Raw genomic sequence first — 17,920 nt, forward strand, 5'->3', positions numbered from 1 at the left:
TGCATTTCAATGTGTCTTAATATTACAATTGATAAACATTTAATTATTATTTGTAGTTATCTTTGATTGAATAATTTACCCTCAATTATCCAGAGTAATTACCCTGATTATAATGGAACCTTGACTGATTGATCCTTATACACTTCACACATGGTTAAGTGTGAAGCCTTTATACAGTTCATTCGGGAAAGTATTCAGACCCCTTGACATTTTCCACATTTTGTTACGTCACAGCCTTATTCTAAAATGTATAAATAAAAAAATAAAAAACATTTAAATAAGTATTCTGACCCTTTGCTATGAGACTCAAAATTGAGCTCAGGTGCATCTTCTTCCCATTAATCATCCTTGAGATGTTTCTACAACTTGATTGGAGTCCACCTGTGGTAAATTCAATATATTTGACAAAATTTGGAAAGGTTCACATCTCTCTATATAATGCCCCACAGTTGACAGTGCATATTAGAGCAAAAACCAAGCCATGAGGTCGAAGAGCTCCGAGACAGGATTGTGTCGAGGCACAGATCTGGGGAAGTGTACCAAAACATTTCTGCAGCCTTGAAGGTCCCCAAGAACACAGTGGCCTCCATCATTCTTAAATGGAAGAAGTTTGGAACCCACAAGGCTTTTCCTAGAGCTGGCCGCCCGGCCAAACTGAGCAATCAGGGGAGAAGGGCATTGGTCAGGGAGGTGACCAAGATCCCGATGGTCACTCTGACAGAGCTCCAGAGTTTCTCTGTGGAGATGGGAGAACCTTCCAGAAGGAAAACCATCTCTGCAGCACTCCACCAATCAGGCCTTTATGGTAGAGTGGCCAGACGGAAGCCACTCCTCAGAAAAAGGCACATGACAGCCCCCTTGGAGTTTGCCAAAAGGCACCTAAAGCCTCTGACCATTACAAACAAGATTCTCTGGTCTGATAAAACCAAGCTTGAACTCTTTGGCCTGAATGCCAAGCGTCAAGTCTGGAGGAAACCTGGCACCATCCCTACAGTGAAGCATGGTGGTGGCAGCATCATGCTGTGGGGATGTTTTTCAGCGGCAGGGACTGGGAGACAAGTCAGGATCGAGCTAAAGATGAACAGAGCAAAGTACAGAAAGATCCTTGATGAAAACCTGCTCCAGAGCGCTCAGGACCTCAGACTGGGGCTAAGGTTCACCTACCAACAGAACAACGACCCTAAGCACACAGCCAAGACAACGCAGGAGTGGCTACGGGACAAGTCTCTGAATGTCCTTGAGTGGCTCAGACAGAGCCCAGACTTAAACCCGATCTAACATCTCTGGACAGACCTGAAAATAGCTCCCCATCCAACCTGACGGAGCTTGAGAGGATCTGCAGAGATGAATGGGAGAAAAAACCCAAATACAGGTGTGCCAAGCTTGTAGCGTCATACCCAAGAAGACTCGAGGCTGTGATCACTGCCAAAGGTGCTTCAACAAAGTACTGAGTAAAGGGTCTGAATACTTATGTAAATGTGATATTTCCAAAATGTCTAAAAACTGGTTTTGCTTTGTTGTTATGGGGTATTGTGTGTAGATTGATGAAGAAAATTGTACAAAACAGGAACACCTGTTAATATTGAGTTTCACCCCCTTTTGCCTCCAGAACAGCCTCAATTCGTCAGGGCATGGACTCTCCAAGGTGTCAAGCGTTCCACAGGGATGCTGGCCCATGTTGACTCCAATGCTTTCCACAGTTGTGTCAAGTTGGCTGGATGTCCTTTGGGTGGTGAACCATTCTTGATTCACACAGGAAACTGTTGAGCGTGGTGCTATAGGCCAAATAAGAGCTTTATAAGAGCTAACTTCAGTAGCAAACGTCCTTGGTGCTCACAGTAATGAATGAGACTTGAAATAAATGATAATCTAGGTTATCTAGGGAAGTTACTGTAAAGGGGGAAAAAAAATTATCCAAAGTACAAAAGAATTTAATATGAACATTTTACACATTTTACAAATACTAATCTTTGTGACAGTATGTGAATAGAATAACATGTACAGTGCATTTTAGAAAGTATTCATACCCCTAGGCTTTTTCCACATTTTGTTGTTACAAAGTGGGATTCAAATGGATTTCATTGTTATTTTTTGTCAACGATCTACACAAAATATTAAGTAAGTATAAGAAGAAATGTAACATTTGTAAATAAAAATGAAACACTAATATCTTGATTAGATAAGTATTCAACCCCCTGCGTCAATACATGTTGAGAGCTTCAAGTTCCTTGGTGTCCACATCACCAACCAACTATCATGGTCCAAACACACCAAGACAGTCGTGAAGGGGGCACGACAAAGCCTATTCCCCTTCATGAGACTGAAAAGATTTGGCATGGGTCCTCAGATCGTCAAAAAGTTATACATCTGCACCACCGAGAGCATCCTGACTGGTTGCATCACTGCCTGGTATGGCAACTGCTCGGCCTCCGACCGCAAGGCACTACAGGGGGAAGTGTGTACCGCCCAGTACATCACTGGGGCCAAGTCTCCTGTCATCCAGGACCTCTATACCAGGCGGTGTCAGAGGAAGGCCCTAAAAATGTTCAAAGACTCCACCCTAATCATAGACTGTTCTCTCAGCTACCGCACGGCAAGCGGTACCGGAGCGCCATGCCTAGGTCCAAAAGGCTTCTTAACAGTTTCTACCCCGAGGCCTTAAGACTCCTGAACAGCTAATCAAATGGCTACCCAGACTATTTGCAGTGCCCCCCCCCCCTCCCCCTTTTACGCTGCTGCTACTCTCTGTGTATAATCTATGCAGTCACTTTAACTCTACCTACATGTACATATTACCTCAATTACCTCGACTAACCTGTGCCGCCACACATTGACTCTGTACACGGTACCCTCTGTATATAGCCTCACTACTGTTATTTTACTGCTGCTCTTCAATTATTTGTTATTTAGATTTTTTACTTAAAACTTATTTTCTTAAAACTGCTTTGTTGGTTAAGGGCTTGTAAGTAAGCATTTCACTGTAAGGTTGTATTCGGCGCATGTGACAAATACAATTTGATGTTAGAATCACAATTTTGGCAGTGATTACAGCAGTCAGTCTTTCTGGGTAAGTCTCAGAGCTGTCCACACCTGGATTGTGCAACAATTTTCCAAAATTGTCAAGCTTTGTCAAATTGGTAGACAACCATTTTCAGGTCTTGTCATAGATTTTCAAGCAGATTTAAGTCAAAACTGTAACTTGGCCACTCAGGAACATTCACGGTCTTCTTGGTAAGCAACTACTGTAGATTTGGCCTTGTGTTTTAGGTTATTGTTCTGCTGAAAGGTGAATTCATATCCCAGTGTCTGGTGGAAAGCAGACTGAACCAGGTTTTCCTCTAGGATTTTGCCTGTGCTCAGCTCCATTCCATGTATTTCTTGTTTTGAAAAACTCCCCAATCCTTAACGGTTACAAGCATACCCATAACATGATGCAGCCACCACTATGCTTGAAAATATGGACAGTGGTTCTCAGTAATGTTATAATTTTTTTTTGTAATTTAGCAGACGCTCTTTTTCAGAGTAACTTACAGGTGCAATTAGGGTTAAGTGCCTTGCTCAAGGGCACATTGACATATTTTTCACCTGGTCAGCTCAGGGATTCGAACCAGTGACCTTTAAATTACTGGCCCAACTCTCTAGGCTACCTGCAGTTGTATTGGATTTTCCCCAAACATAACACTTTGTATTCAGGACAAAAAGTTAATTGCTTTGCCACATTTTTTGCAGTATTACTTTTACAATATTTACTTTACTGCATGTTTTGGAATATTTTTTTATTCTTTACAGGCTTCCGTCTTTTCACTCTGTCAATGTTGTTGATCCATCCTCAGTTGTTTTCTCCTATCACAGCCATTAAACTCTGTAACTGTTTTAAAGTCACCATTGGCCTCATGGTGAAATCCCTGAGTGGTTTCCTTCCTCTCCGGCAATTGAGTTAGAAAGGACGCCTGTATCTTTGTTGTGACTGGGTGTATTGATACAACATACAAAATGTAATAACTTCACCAGGCTCAAAGGGATATTCATTGTCTGTTTTTTGTTTTATTACCCATCTACCAATAGGTGTACTTCTTTGCGAGGCATTGGAAAACCTCCCTATTCTTTGTGGTTTAATCTGTGTTTGAAATTCACAGCTTCGACTGAGGGACCTTACAATTATCTGTATGTGTGGGGTACAGAGAGGGGGTAGTCCTTCAAAAATCATGTTTAAAAACTATTATTGAACACAGAGTGACTTAAGCACATTTTTACTCCTGAATGTATTTGGGCTTGCCATAACAAAGGGGTTGAATACTTATTGACTCAAGACATTTCAGCTTTTCATTCTTGTAAACATTTCTAAAAACATAATTCCACTTTACGGTGGTATTGTGTGTAGGACAGTAACAAAAACATCTAAATATAATACATTTTAAATTCAGGCTGTAACAACAAAATATGGAAAAAGGCAAAGGATGTGAATGCTTTCCTTACTATTCATTATTAGTCCTTACAATTCGTTATTAGTATTCCTTCAAATCTGAAATTCCAGAACAGTGCATCCAGGATATTACAGTTTTAAGGTCAAGTACAAACGTCGTGGTGTAATCGTGCACACAACAAACAAGTCTGCGGTTAAGACATAGAAGTTGAAAAAAAATTGGTTACTAATTTCAATTATTGGTGTTATCCCATGAATAACATGTACTCAAGACAGCTGCAAGGCGACCCAAGGTCAAGTTGGTCAGTAAATAAAAATAACAGAAAGGGAAAGGTGTCAAGGGCCAGCATTGGGAGATACTGATTCATTTTCTATCTTCTTTTATAATTGCTCAAAGACAATACATTCAGATGCAGTTCTCATGCATTGACTACAATGTTTCTTTAAATGACAAAAGTGCAACTGTGAGAATGTCCTTATTATATTCCTTATACATTATCTGTAAATGCCACACACTCAGGGGCAAAACTATTAGCACCCTTGATAAAGATAAGCAAAAAAGACTGTATGCAGTGCATTCGGAAACTATTCAGACTCCTTGACTTTTTACACATTTTGTTACGTTACAGCCGATAACAATGGATAACATTTGAAAATTGATTAAATACCCCATAATTAAAGCATGGTGGTGGCAGCATCATGTTGTGGGGATGTTTTTCAGCGGCAGGGACTGGGAGACTAGTCAGGATCGAGGCAAAGAGGAACAGAGCAAAGTACAGAGAGATCCTTAATGAAAACCTGCTCCAGAGCACTCAGGACCTCAGACTGGGGCGACGGTTATGAGAGCAAAATTACAAGATTATGTTATAATACTGTTATTGCATAAAATGGTTGTTCTTTGCAACAGAATAGGGTTCTTAGAACTCTAATGTGTCTGTGAACTGAGAGTGGGCCTCTGGGGCTTAATGCTGATAGTAGATTTACGATGCCTTATGTGATAAACCTAACAAGCCACATTGCATTCACGTGAGGGAGATTGCTCCAGTCTGACTGGAAGGTACCAGGGAGAGATGGCTCGGGTATGGATAATGATGAAGGGAACCTTGTTTTGGGGGCCAGACTTTGGTTTCCACACAATGAGAACAGTCTTTACAGTAGATACTGTCTGCTGTGAATTATTCATTTCTTTCATACATTCATACAAATCCTAACCATGTGACCCATTCCACACATCTGTTGTTTGTCATGTAGACTAAGGGGGTGTATCTTTGCTATAAAAAATAGCTGTGCAGCGGTGCTCCCCATCCAACCTGACAGAGCTTGAGAGAATCTGCAGAGAAAAATCTGTAGAAACTCCCTAAACACAAGTGTGCCAAGATTGTAGCATCATACCAAAGAAGACTTGAGAGACTTCATACAAAGTACTGAGTAAAGGGTCTGAACGCTTATGTAAATGTGATATTTCAGTAGTTTTTTTATACATTTGCAAACATTTCTAAAAAACAGTTTTTGCTTTGTCATTATGAGGTATTGTGTGTAGATTGAAGGGGGGGGGGGGGGGAGACTATATAATCCATGCTAGAATAAGGCTGTAACGTAACAAAATGTGGAAAGAGTCAAGGGGTCTGAATACTTTCCGAATGCACTGTAAATATTATTTCTTTTACATTTTATTTTATACTAATACAATTGCACAGAGAAAATATATATCTAAAAAAGATAGGGTTCAAAATTATTGGAACCGCTAAAGATTCTTATAAAAACAAACATCTGCATTAACGTTCTACTTTTTAAATTAATCTCAGTTTAAATAACTGTATTGTGGTCTTCCATGGCTCCCTGTTTTACTGGGGTATAAAATAAGGTAACACACATGTAAATGTATCATCCATCTCCATGAGAAAATGCAAAAAACTCACAACAGGAACAAAAAAATAGCTGAAAAAACAAATATACCACTTACAACTATTATGTCAACAATTAAGAGGTTTAAAACCACTGGAACAGTGGTAAACCTGCCTGATATTGGATGCATGTGTATCTTGTCCCCACACACAGTAAGGAAGATGGTTCGGGATGTAAAGAAAAATTGAAGGGCCAAAGTTGGAGAATTATGGAAAACTTCAGGTCACCAAGTAAGTCTTTAAATCTACAATTAGACGCCACCTCCATGCAAATAGGCTCTTTGGAAGGGTTGCCAGAAAAACTTAATTGAGAGCAACCCACAATGGAAACGCTTGGAGTTTGCATTGGCACTTGGATTGGAACCTGCGCAAATAGAGCTCGATGGCCAAGCACAGGAGTGGTGGGTTTGGCGTCAAAATAGGAATACATATGCAGAAAATAACCTCATACCTACTTTAAAATATGGTGGTGGATCTTTTGATGTTATGAGCTATTTAGCTTCCACTGGTCCTGGGGCCCTTGTTAAGGTCAACAGCATCATGAACTTTACCAAGTACTGCACTAGGGCATTCTAGCCCAAAAACCTTGTTGCCTCTGTCAGGAGGATGAAACTTGGCCGCAAGTAGCTCTTCTAGCAAGACAATAACCCCAAGCACATATCAAAATACACAAAGAAATGGTTAATTCACCACAAAAATCGATATTTTGCAACGGCTCTCTGTCTACGGACTTGAACCCCAATGAAAACCTGTAGTTTGAATTGAAGACGACAGTCCATAAGCGCAGACAAAGGATATCAAGGCTCTGGAAAGATTCTGTATGGAGGAATGGTCTAAGATCCCTCCCAATGTGTTCTCCAATCTCATAAAACATTTCAGAAAAAGTCTGTGCCGTTATCCTCGCAAGGGGGAGGGTGCCGGAGTATATTAAAAACCGGGGTGCCAATCATTTTGACCCCTATGTTTTTTTTTAGAGAAAACAATTATTATTTGTTGAACAAAATCTCTTTCTCTGAGAAATTTTATTAGTATAAAATATATATTTTTCCCAATTTTTTTGACATACAATATAGCTCAGTATTTGTATTATTTATTTTATACAGTCTTTTTTGCCCATCTTTATCAAGGGTTCCAATAATTCTGGACCTGTCTGTACAAGTATCTCCTTTTACTCCTTTAACACTGCAATTCAAATGCTAAAGACACAATATAGATGGCAATACTTTGCATATTATATCAACAGTGATGACCAAAAATGCACAAAGGTTTCATAGTTTAGACAAATTCAGATTGATTTCTTCCCATGACAATTTAGGAGGGATGTCGGTTGAAAAGATGCCATGGTTTCCACCATACATTGAAAGTTCACAATCATGATTTTTCCTTCATTTTAATACCACAAGGAGAGAGCAATGGTGTAAAGAACAAGCCACAATGCTTTTTAGATATTTTTGTGTAAATTTGCTTCACTAAACAAGTTTACAGTTGTTTCCAATGTGTGCTTTGAGCTAGCATAGCAACATTTGTTTGGTTGTTGACTGGACAAAACCAAATAATACGGGGGTGAAAACGCATATTTTAGAAATGGCTCAAACATGTATTTTTGGTGTAACTTAAATTTAGCATCATACCGTATTATAATGACCAAACATGTTAGCATGCGAGGACATTTAACACACACAAAAATTCAAAAATATCTAGCTTTCCCACTGAAATTATACCACACATGGTATGCGTTCATATTGTGCAACTGTGCTCATGTACATGTACCCGCTGCCATTAGGCAGTGATGGATATCCAACATAACAATCCATCATTATTTTACAAGATTGTACTTTATCCCAGTAATACATGAACCTTTGACAAACTATAATTGAAAGCAAATCCATTCATGGACATTGTCATTTTTAGATATGTGCATCTTCGCTGTTGCTCCACACTGCTCGTGTTATCATGGCCACATCACCCCCTGCAAGTTGAAGTGCTTTGAGACCTGGTGAAAAACTATATAAATGCAATAAAATATTATTGCTCATTTCAATTGAGTGCACAGATTTGATGAAAATCTCCTTATGGGGTTAGTCATTTTACCATGTGAAATGTGTGACCAAATGAAAACTAAAACGAATCCAATTGAAAAGAAATTAGACAACAAATGTGTTATTTATGCGGTTTACAGTTTGAACCCCTACAAAAGTAGATCGATGGAATATCGCACAGAATGTCCCTCAAGGTGCAGAGATAATCCAGAAGTGCATTTTTTAAAATCCAGACTACCCCTATATCTAATAATAATAAGAAAATGGTAAGAAAATCCCTCATTACTCATCTGTACTAGTTTAGGAACATCTTACTGCCCAAGTCTTCACAAAACCTCTCTCACAATTTTGCGACACCACAGCCAGCTCCTGGATGAATTCTAGGACGTATTCACTTCATGTTCCATAGACCAATGTTTCACAACTCCAGTTCGAGTACACCCAACAGCACACATTTTTGGTGTAGCACCGGACAAACTCACCTGATTCAACTCATTGAGAGCTTGATAATTAACAAGTTGAATCAGGAATCAGTGCTTATCCGGGGCTACAACAAAAATGTGTACTGTTGGGGGCAATCAGGGACTGGAGTTGGGAAACACTGCATAGACTGCCAAAACGTGCAGTGTCAAGATTGTGAGAAGCTGTCGTCCTTATGGGAATTGGGGGAGGCTGGTCGTGACATCTCAAAGAAACTGGATGAGTGAGAGGCCTTTCTCGAACTAGAGGCCTTTTTCGATTTTAGTAGTTGAAGCATCTCGGCCAGCTGTGCCTCCACCACCGCCATGCGGCCATTAAGAGACCCGATGTCTCCCCTAAGTTCCTGCTTCAGCTCCAGGAAAGAGGCGTGCATGGTCTGTACGGGTATAGGACAGACAACCAGCTTCCCTTCTGACTGCACAGGGCTCCGGTCCTGCYGAGTSRGGGCYTCACCCACGTTATCTAAGCGCAGGTCGCTCTTYGTAATACCGCTGTCACAAGAGTCCGTCTTCTTGAGAGACATCTCGTTATGGGACTTAGTCCTGTCCGGCAAGGTCTCCATGGACTCGGCCTTAGAAACGCTGCTCCACGACTCTGCTTTCACAACAGACTCCTTGAAACGACCCCAGCCCTTTTTGGTCTTTGGCGCAGGCTCTACGGACTTGCAGCCTATGAGGTTGCCGTTTTGGATGGCAGGGGCATGAAGCATGACTCGGCTAGAGGGCCTGGAGGACAAAGACGTGGATGAAGCTGTGGGAGTGGCAGGGCTCTCGGTCACCATGATGATGCTGGTGCTGGCGAGGACCTCATGGACCTTGGTTTGCTCCAGGTGGCCAGTGCCCCTCTCCACGTCTGGTGGCTCCCCCTGGCAGGTTCGCTCCACTGCCAGTCGCGCCTCCCTCTGCTGCCGGAAGCGCTGGAAGAGGCGACGGACGGGGTGGTCCGGAGGAAGGTTCAGAGGGGCCTCGTTATTCCTCTTGAGCATCTCCTCTTCCTCACGTTTCACATCACTGATCTTCCGGAAAACTATCTGTAACAAGAAATCAGAACGTCAGGTTGGGATCAAGCCCATCTTAAATTCATTGGGTCCAAAATGACATTTGCTGCATTACATCTACTCAACACGTTACCCTTTAAGTATTTTAACTTTAAGTATTTCTTTGGACTAAACTGAAGGAAAATAGCATAATGTCCCTAAGCCTCCAAACATACACTACATGACCAAAAGTATGTGGACACCTGTTCGTCAAACATCTCATTCCAAATCATGGGCATTAATATGGAGTTGGTCCCCCCTTTGCTGCTATAACTGGGAAGGCTTTCCACTAGATGTTGGAACATTGCTGCTGGGACTTGCTTCCATTCAGCCACAAGAGCATTAGTGAGGTCGGGCACTGATGTTGGGCGATTAGGCATGGCTCGTAGTCGGCGTTCCAATTCATTCCGATAGTATTCGATGGGGTTGAGGTCAGGGCTCTGTGCAGACCAGTCAAGTTCTTCCACACCGATCTAGACAAACCATTTCTGTATGGGCCGGGGCATTGTCATTGTCACAGGGGCATTGTCATGCTGAAACAGGATGGAAGCACAGAATCGTCTAACATGTCATTGTACACTGTAGCGTTAAGATTTCTCTTTTTACTGGAACTAAAAGGGCATATCCCGATTCATGAAATGTTCTTCGACATGGAGGGTCAGATGGTGGTGATGTCCTAAGAACGATGTACAGTAATTATTTCATAAAGCAAAAAAGTGTCGGAACAATAAAGTGTTGGCATTTGGGAATAGTTAATGCCTCATAAGGGAAGTTGGCACTGACTAACCAGGTTTGACTGTAATTCAAATCTCAATCGTGGAGAGTTTGGAAGTGGTAATGTTTAATTAGATCAAATGTAGGTAATATTGTGCAACATCATTACTATAAACATGTGGAACTGGCACGTTAGCATCGACTAGTAGGCTACTACTCCGAGGACAACCGCTCACTGCCCTAAAAATATCAGTGCGGGTTTTGTTTGTCTCGTTCATTTATTTATTACATTTTGAATGGCCAGCTGGAAGCTCACAGGAACAAGAAGTCTGCATAGTGTTTATGTAACACAGTGGTCTTTATTTAGGTGCACTCAGCACAAACACAAAGCAGTAGCGGCAAAAAGTAAAGCAACTACCCCTCACCATAGTTATTTATCAAGGCAGTGGAAATGCAAAGTGTGGCCCCTTTCAAAACAGATGAATATATTGAACCACATTGAAATCATGGCAGGTGAGACAAAACAATACAAACACATAAATAAGTAATGTTGGGGATAGGAAACATAATCAAAAAGGACAAATCTTATATGGTCTGCTAATACAAGAATATTAAAGGCCCGGTGCACTAGTAAAAAAAAAAAAAAAGAGTTTTTTTTTTTTCAAGCAGCACCCCTACTTCCCGCAGCTATGAGCACAAGTATGGTTCTGAGAGCATTTATTTGAAACCTTGAAATTGTATTAGTCTAACCAAGTAACTGAAATTAATTGATTTTCTCGTCGCATCAGATATTTTCGAGCGAAGTGGGTGAGGTTAACATTGACCCAATGCCTATCTAAATGCTTTAAGCAACGCTTTATTCAAACTTGCCAGATTAAGGCAAAGCACTGGTCACAATCAATACACAATAACTTTCCATCTCAAAGCATGCAAAACGCAGCTTTAGCTGTCCGTTCAAACAGAGGCCGTCAATGTCTAATACACATTCAGACTTCTCCAAAGACTGCTCCAAAAGGCATGGACTATCCCACAGTGCAAATGACATTTGTGTATTCATAAAGCACAATCCCCTGAACAGCCAATCAGATCTTTTGTATTTTGGGCAGACCAGAGAGCTGAGATAACTGCTTGACCTGAGGAAGGATTCAGTACGGCTAAAAAGTAGTGCTGATCGGAAAAACAACGTCTATTCAATTATTTTAATTCCATTTTGTTCATTTTTTCCCCCTGTGAGCTCAATGCACACATTGCACAGTTTCTCTAGAGATAAATCATATCTAGCCTTGAACTGTGCAATGTAGTAGGGAGTTGTAGTTTCCAACAGGCCAATATTTGAAAATAATAAATTGGCAAATATTGTACAATCCAGGTGTGCAAAGCTCTGCCAAAGGCGATTCTAACATATTGACCCAGGGGTGTGAATACTTATGTAAATGATTTTCATGTATTTCATTTTCAATACATTTGCTAAAATGTCTAAACATGTTTTCACTATGTCATTGTGGGTTATTGTGTGTAGATGGGTGATAATCAAATCAATGTAATACATTTGGAATTAATCCTGTAACACAACAACATTTGGAAAAGGTCAAGGGGTATGAATACTTTCTGAAGGCAAAGTACCTCTCCAGTATCGCTGCACATGTATTGGAACTGACCCAGTATATTACTCATGTACTTATTTGTATATTGTACGTATTTTGTTGTACTTCAATGTTATTTTAGTACTAAATTGATATTGATTACTGCATTGTTGGGTTTTAGAGCTTTTGCAAGAAAGACATTTCACTGTACTTGTGTACGTGACATTAAAATGTAACTTTTAATTTTCATGACGGTCTTCATCCATAACCATTCATTTATACGGTAATTGTGCCCGCACTACAGCTGTAGTGTTCCATCTTCAGCAAATTACAGCACGACAATTACTCACCTGTAATATGTCATCTAATCACGGCTACAAGAAGTCGCCACATTGCCCATAACTGTCTCCATCTTTATCCGTCTCTAGGAATGTGGCAGATTCATTCAGTTAATATTAATTTGTCCATGACCATGATGGTATTTGAGATTCAGTATGGCTAACAAGAAAATGTGTCCATAGTCCATGTAGTGACAGATCAATCTCAGTATCTTGTGTTAGTAATAAGACCTTTCTCAGATCATGATTACATGTGGTCATGCAGACTGCAGAGGCTTTCCCCGGGAATCATTTTGACATTAACCACGTAACCAATATCTTAATTACCCTAGTCGTTTTCATTTAGCCATTTCACCTGGTGAAATTGAATCGTGACAATGGATTAACATATGGGGTCAGGAGAATTTTAAAGTTCTTGGTAGTCGTATGATTAAACATAGATGAAGAACAAGAGAGTAATTGGTACATAATGCTTTGTAGAGTGGATTATTGTGGCTAGTTGTTTAATGTTATGAAACAGCTGGTCACGAAATCATGTCGATCAACGTGTTATTAGGAAATACAGCACAAATACTGTAGTCCCTCAGACTATTGTATTAGATTTAGACTTGTATCCCAGACCCTGGTATCCCAGATTTCTCACAAGACCAGTAATATTGGCTGAAACTTCACCAGCAAAATCTCCGTAGAGTTCCTTAATAGAGACATCTTCGATTGGTGAAAAAGACATAAGAACCTTATAGAGTAGAGGGATTATTTGTGTAAATCCTGATGTGTGATGTCAAAAGATCTGTCCTGTGAAGCGACTGCAGACGATGCCGTATGGGGTATTGCCTCCTCAAGCGAGTCAGGGTCATTTCTCACACAGGAGATCATTATTGCACAGTGCGGCAGAGCGGGTCCCGTGCAGCAGGGCTGGGTTTCAGATCGATCAGGGGAAGGGAGAGGCCGTGAGAGGGGTGGAGAGACAACGAAAGGGAAATAAAGAGGCGAAAAAGATCATGGGAAGAAGATGGAGAGAGACTGGTGATGGCAGACAATTACCCACCGAGTGTTTAATCAGCCTGGGGTGGAGAGGTGGTACACATAGGATTCAGTGGAGGCTGCTGAGGGGAGGACGGATCATAGTATTGGCTGGAACGGAGCGAATGGAATTGCGTCAAACCATGTGTTTGATGTATTTGAAATGATTCCACTGATTCCGCTCCAGCCATTACCACGAGCCCGTCCTCCCCAAATAAGGTGTTACCAACCTCCTGTTATAGGATTTGTCTTTTGATCAAAAAGTTGGTGTTACTTATCTTGTTAATAGTTATGTACTTTGTAGCTGTAGTAGCAGTAGTAGTCATCGTAGCACAACATGGAAGTGGTGGTATATGGTAGTAGGTACTGTATTGTAGTAGTAAAGCATTGCCCAATACTATACAGTGAGGGAATATGATTGTAGTGTTTTTTATCCCTGTTGGCTGGCTTCCACCATGCTGTGCTGGCAACATTACCAGGCTCTGCTTTGACTTTGCCTTTAAAGGACAACTGTCTGGCATTGGTGGTCAATATTATGAACCCTGAACTATCTGATCAGCCAGTCAGAGAGGTATGGGTTTACCTCTCAAGGGTCTAGTTCTTCTTAAGGCTTTGTTTTTACTCCAGTCACCTTTGCTCTTTGTGGATTTCAGGCCCATGTTTTTTTTTGTTGGACCACTTAATTTGTCAAAAGTGATATACACATGAAAAGTTATTGAATGACCGATTACAAATTTCAATTCTTGGCGCATGGACAGTGATCGAACAAGTGACTAATGTCTCTCTGTTGTAACAATATATTCCCAGAGCTTGTGTGTTAATCTATTAATCACTTTATGTGCAATGTCCCTTGCTGCTGCACTCAACTGCAATACTGGAGGTCTTTCACACTTCCTGTTTCTCACCTTGACCTTGTGAATTCTGGTACAGAAGGGATTTTTTTTTTTTTTTTACATCTTCATGGTAAAGTAGAACCGAGAGGAGGATCTGACCATAGCCCTGAAGGAGTTCTCCCACTCACCACCTAGGTTACTTCCCCTTCTGAAATGTCATGTTTTTTTTTACTTTATGCAAATCTCAAGGGCCTTGGTTTGTGCAACATGATTTGGGAACAATTAACATCACTAAGGGGCAGTATTTCTAACCTTAAATCTGTGGGTTTGACAAACATTTTCATGCAAGTCTCCCACTGACATCAATGAATGATTCACGTGAAAGTAATGCATGCTTTTCCATACTTGGAATGGGACCCCAACAGTCTAGATAAAGCATTTATGAATTGTAAACCTTCTTTTACCAGGTAAGTTGATAGAACTGCGAAAAGTTAGAGGGGCGAGGGTTGAGGTTGAATGAGTCATCCATAACTATTTAATGAATATGATGTAACAGTTAAATAAAGGTGATATTAAAGATTCATGCATACTTGACATCCATCTTGCAGGCACTATAAGACAAGAAGTTGAAAGCAGCTCTCTCGTCAAATGTAACCACTCGCTGTACTGTATGTCGCTTCGGATAAAAGCGTTTGCTAAGTGAAATATTTATATACACAACCGGTCAAAAGTTTTAAAACGCCTACTCATTCAAAGGTTTTTCCTTGTTTTTCCTTATTTTTACTATTTTCTACATTAAAAAATATATATATTTTACCTTTATTTAACCAGGTAGGCCAGTTGAGAACAAGTTCTCATTTACAACTGCAACCTGGCCAAGATAAAGCAAAGCAGTGCGACAAAAACAACACAGAGTTACACATAAACAAACGTACAGTCAATAACACAATAGAAAAATCTATGTACAGTGTGTGCAAATGTAGAAGAGTAAGGCAATAAATAGGCCATAGAGGCGAAATAATTACAATTTAGCATTAACACTGGAGCATTAACACTCCTGCAAAAGAGCAAGAGGAAAAGTAACAATATGGGGATGAGGTAGTTGGGTGTGCTATTTACAGATTGGCTGTGTACAGGTACAGTGATCGGTAAGCTGCTCTGACAGCTGATGCTTAAAGTTAGAGAGGGAGATATAAATGACATCGCCGAAAGCTGTCATCAAGGCAAAGGGTGGCTACTTTGAAGAATCACAAATATAAAATATATTTGGATTTGTTTAACACTTTTTTGATTACTACATGATTCCATGTGTAATTTCAGAGTTTTGATGTTTTCAAATCAAATCAAATTAATTTATATAGCCCTTCGTACATCAGCTGACATCTCAAAGTGCTGTACAGAAACCCAGCCTAAAACCCCAAACAGCAAGCAATGCAGGTGTAGAAGCATGGTGGCTAGGAAAAACTCCCTAGAAAGGCCAAAACCTAGGAAGAAACCTAGAGAGGAACCAGGCTGTGCCGGGTGGAGATTATAACAGAACATGGCCAAGATGTTCAAATGTTCATAAATGACCAGCATGGTCAAATAATAATAATCACAGTAGTTGTTGAGGGTGCAGCAAGCCAGCACCTCAGGAGTAAATGTCAGTTGGCTTTTCGTAGCCGATCATTAAGAGTATCTCTACCGCTCACTATTATTCTACAATGTAGAATTGTTTTTTTTTTATTAAGAAAAACCCTTGAATGAGTAGGTGTTCTAAAAAATTGTTGGCCGGTAGTGTATATTATGCATTTTCACTTCTCTGACCTCAGATTATGCTGCAATGTCAATAGTTGCATTGCTATTACCTTTTTTAAACTAATAAATCGACAGCCTTGGAGACTTTTGATCATGTGTCATTAAATTTGGTTTATAAACTTGCATGAAATTAAGTTTCCAAAATAAATCCAGACTGCATATCTCAGTATCTCTGCTAAGAGCTCATTTCAGTTTGTAAAGATAGATCCACAATGGGTGTGTTCCTAATTATTCACTTTTCACAACCGATCTGAGTAAACCGCCCAACAAAAACAAACTACACATATAGGAAGCTACTTCAATCCTTGTTGGTTGGTGAATCTGGTCCCGTCTCTCCAGTATATAGTTAATTCATTAAACTTACGTAACATAAACCATGTTTCCAACCACAGTTTTTATGCGAATAAAACAGTCTTACTGTATTAAAAAAAAAAACGACAGCTGTGATGGAAACAGGAAGTTTTGGTACAATTGTATAAATGCCGACAGATTTGTTCGTTTGACACGGTTGGATCTTTTATCAATAATTATGCGAGAAATGGCTGTGGATGTCACGTCCTGACCATAGTTCTTGTGTGTTTTGCTTGTTTAGTGTTGGTCAGGACGTGAACTGGGTGGGTATTCTATGTTGTGTGTCTAGTTTGTCTGTTTCTGTGTTCAGCCTAATATGGTTCTCAATCAGAGGCAGCTGTCAATCGTTGTCCCTGATTGAGAATCATATATAGGTGGCTTGTTTTGTGTTGGGGATTGTGGGTGGTTGTCTTCTGTCTTTGTGTTCTGCACCAGATAGGACTGTTTCGGTTTTCACATTTCTTGTTTTGTTGTTTGTAGTGTTCTAATATATTCTTTATTAAATCATGTTGAACACTAGCCGCGCTGCGTTTTGGTCCTCTCCTTCATCCCAGGAAGAAAACCGTTACAGTGGAAATGCCTTTATACGCAAATATTGATATAATAACCATATCAAAGTAAACTTGGAGTCGCGATGACATGGTGTGTGGTCCTCCCACTATGGTTAAATGGAATGGCAACACATTAGATTATATTTTTATGCGTTACAGTAATCCCTCGTTTATCGCGGGGGTTACGTTCCGAAAATGACCCGCGATAAGTGAAATCCGCGAAATAGAAAACTTTTTTTTTTTTTACAATTAGCAACTATTACATGTATACAAATACAGTGACTCACGTGTAGGCCGTTTCGTCGACATTATGGGTTTAGGAGATGTTCGAAATTACAAGATAATTTGGCCAACTTAATGTAAATTTGCCAAGCTGTTTTATGTACGTACACATAACTGCACGAGACGACAAAATGATAGCACAATTCGTAGCATGTTTTGATACAAGAAGCGGGAGTGAGTTTTTAGCGAATCAGAATGCAGAGCACAATGCACCAAAAAAAAAAAAAAAATGCATTATGAAAATCCGCGAAATAGCGAATCCGCGATAAGTGAACCGCGAAGTGGCGAGGGATCACTGTACATGAAAACTTAAGCTAAGAGTACATTTTGTGTGCACTAGGTCATCACGCACAGATTTTTATCCGCAACAAGTCACTTTGGTGGAAACGCCACTGCTGGGAAAATTTGCATATTTTCTTTAAGCATATTTTTGAATATTCGCATGAAAATCTGTCACCAATTGGATGGAAACCTACAGTTTAAGTCGGAAGTTTACATACACTTAGGTTGGAGTCATTAAAACTCGTTTTTCAACCACTCCACAATTTTCTTGTTAACAAACTAGA

The 17,920-nt window shown here is 40.2% G+C and overlaps 1 pseudogene; it reads right to left on the minus strand.

Annotated features, from left to right (window-relative positions):
* Positions 1 to 4,024: 4,024 nt before the first annotated feature.
* The window catches only part of LOC112070306 (voltage-gated delayed rectifier potassium channel KCNH1-like), a 55,275-nt pseudogene continuing 41,379 nt past the window's right edge, over positions 4,025 to 17,920 (minus strand).

This window comes from Salvelinus sp. IW2-2015, unplaced genomic scaffold (genome assembly GCF_002910315.2).
Source record: "Salvelinus sp. IW2-2015 unplaced genomic scaffold, ASM291031v2 Un_scaffold1283, whole genome shotgun sequence".
Lineage (NCBI taxonomy): Eukaryota > Metazoa > Chordata > Actinopteri > Salmoniformes > Salmonidae > Salvelinus > Salvelinus sp. IW2-2015.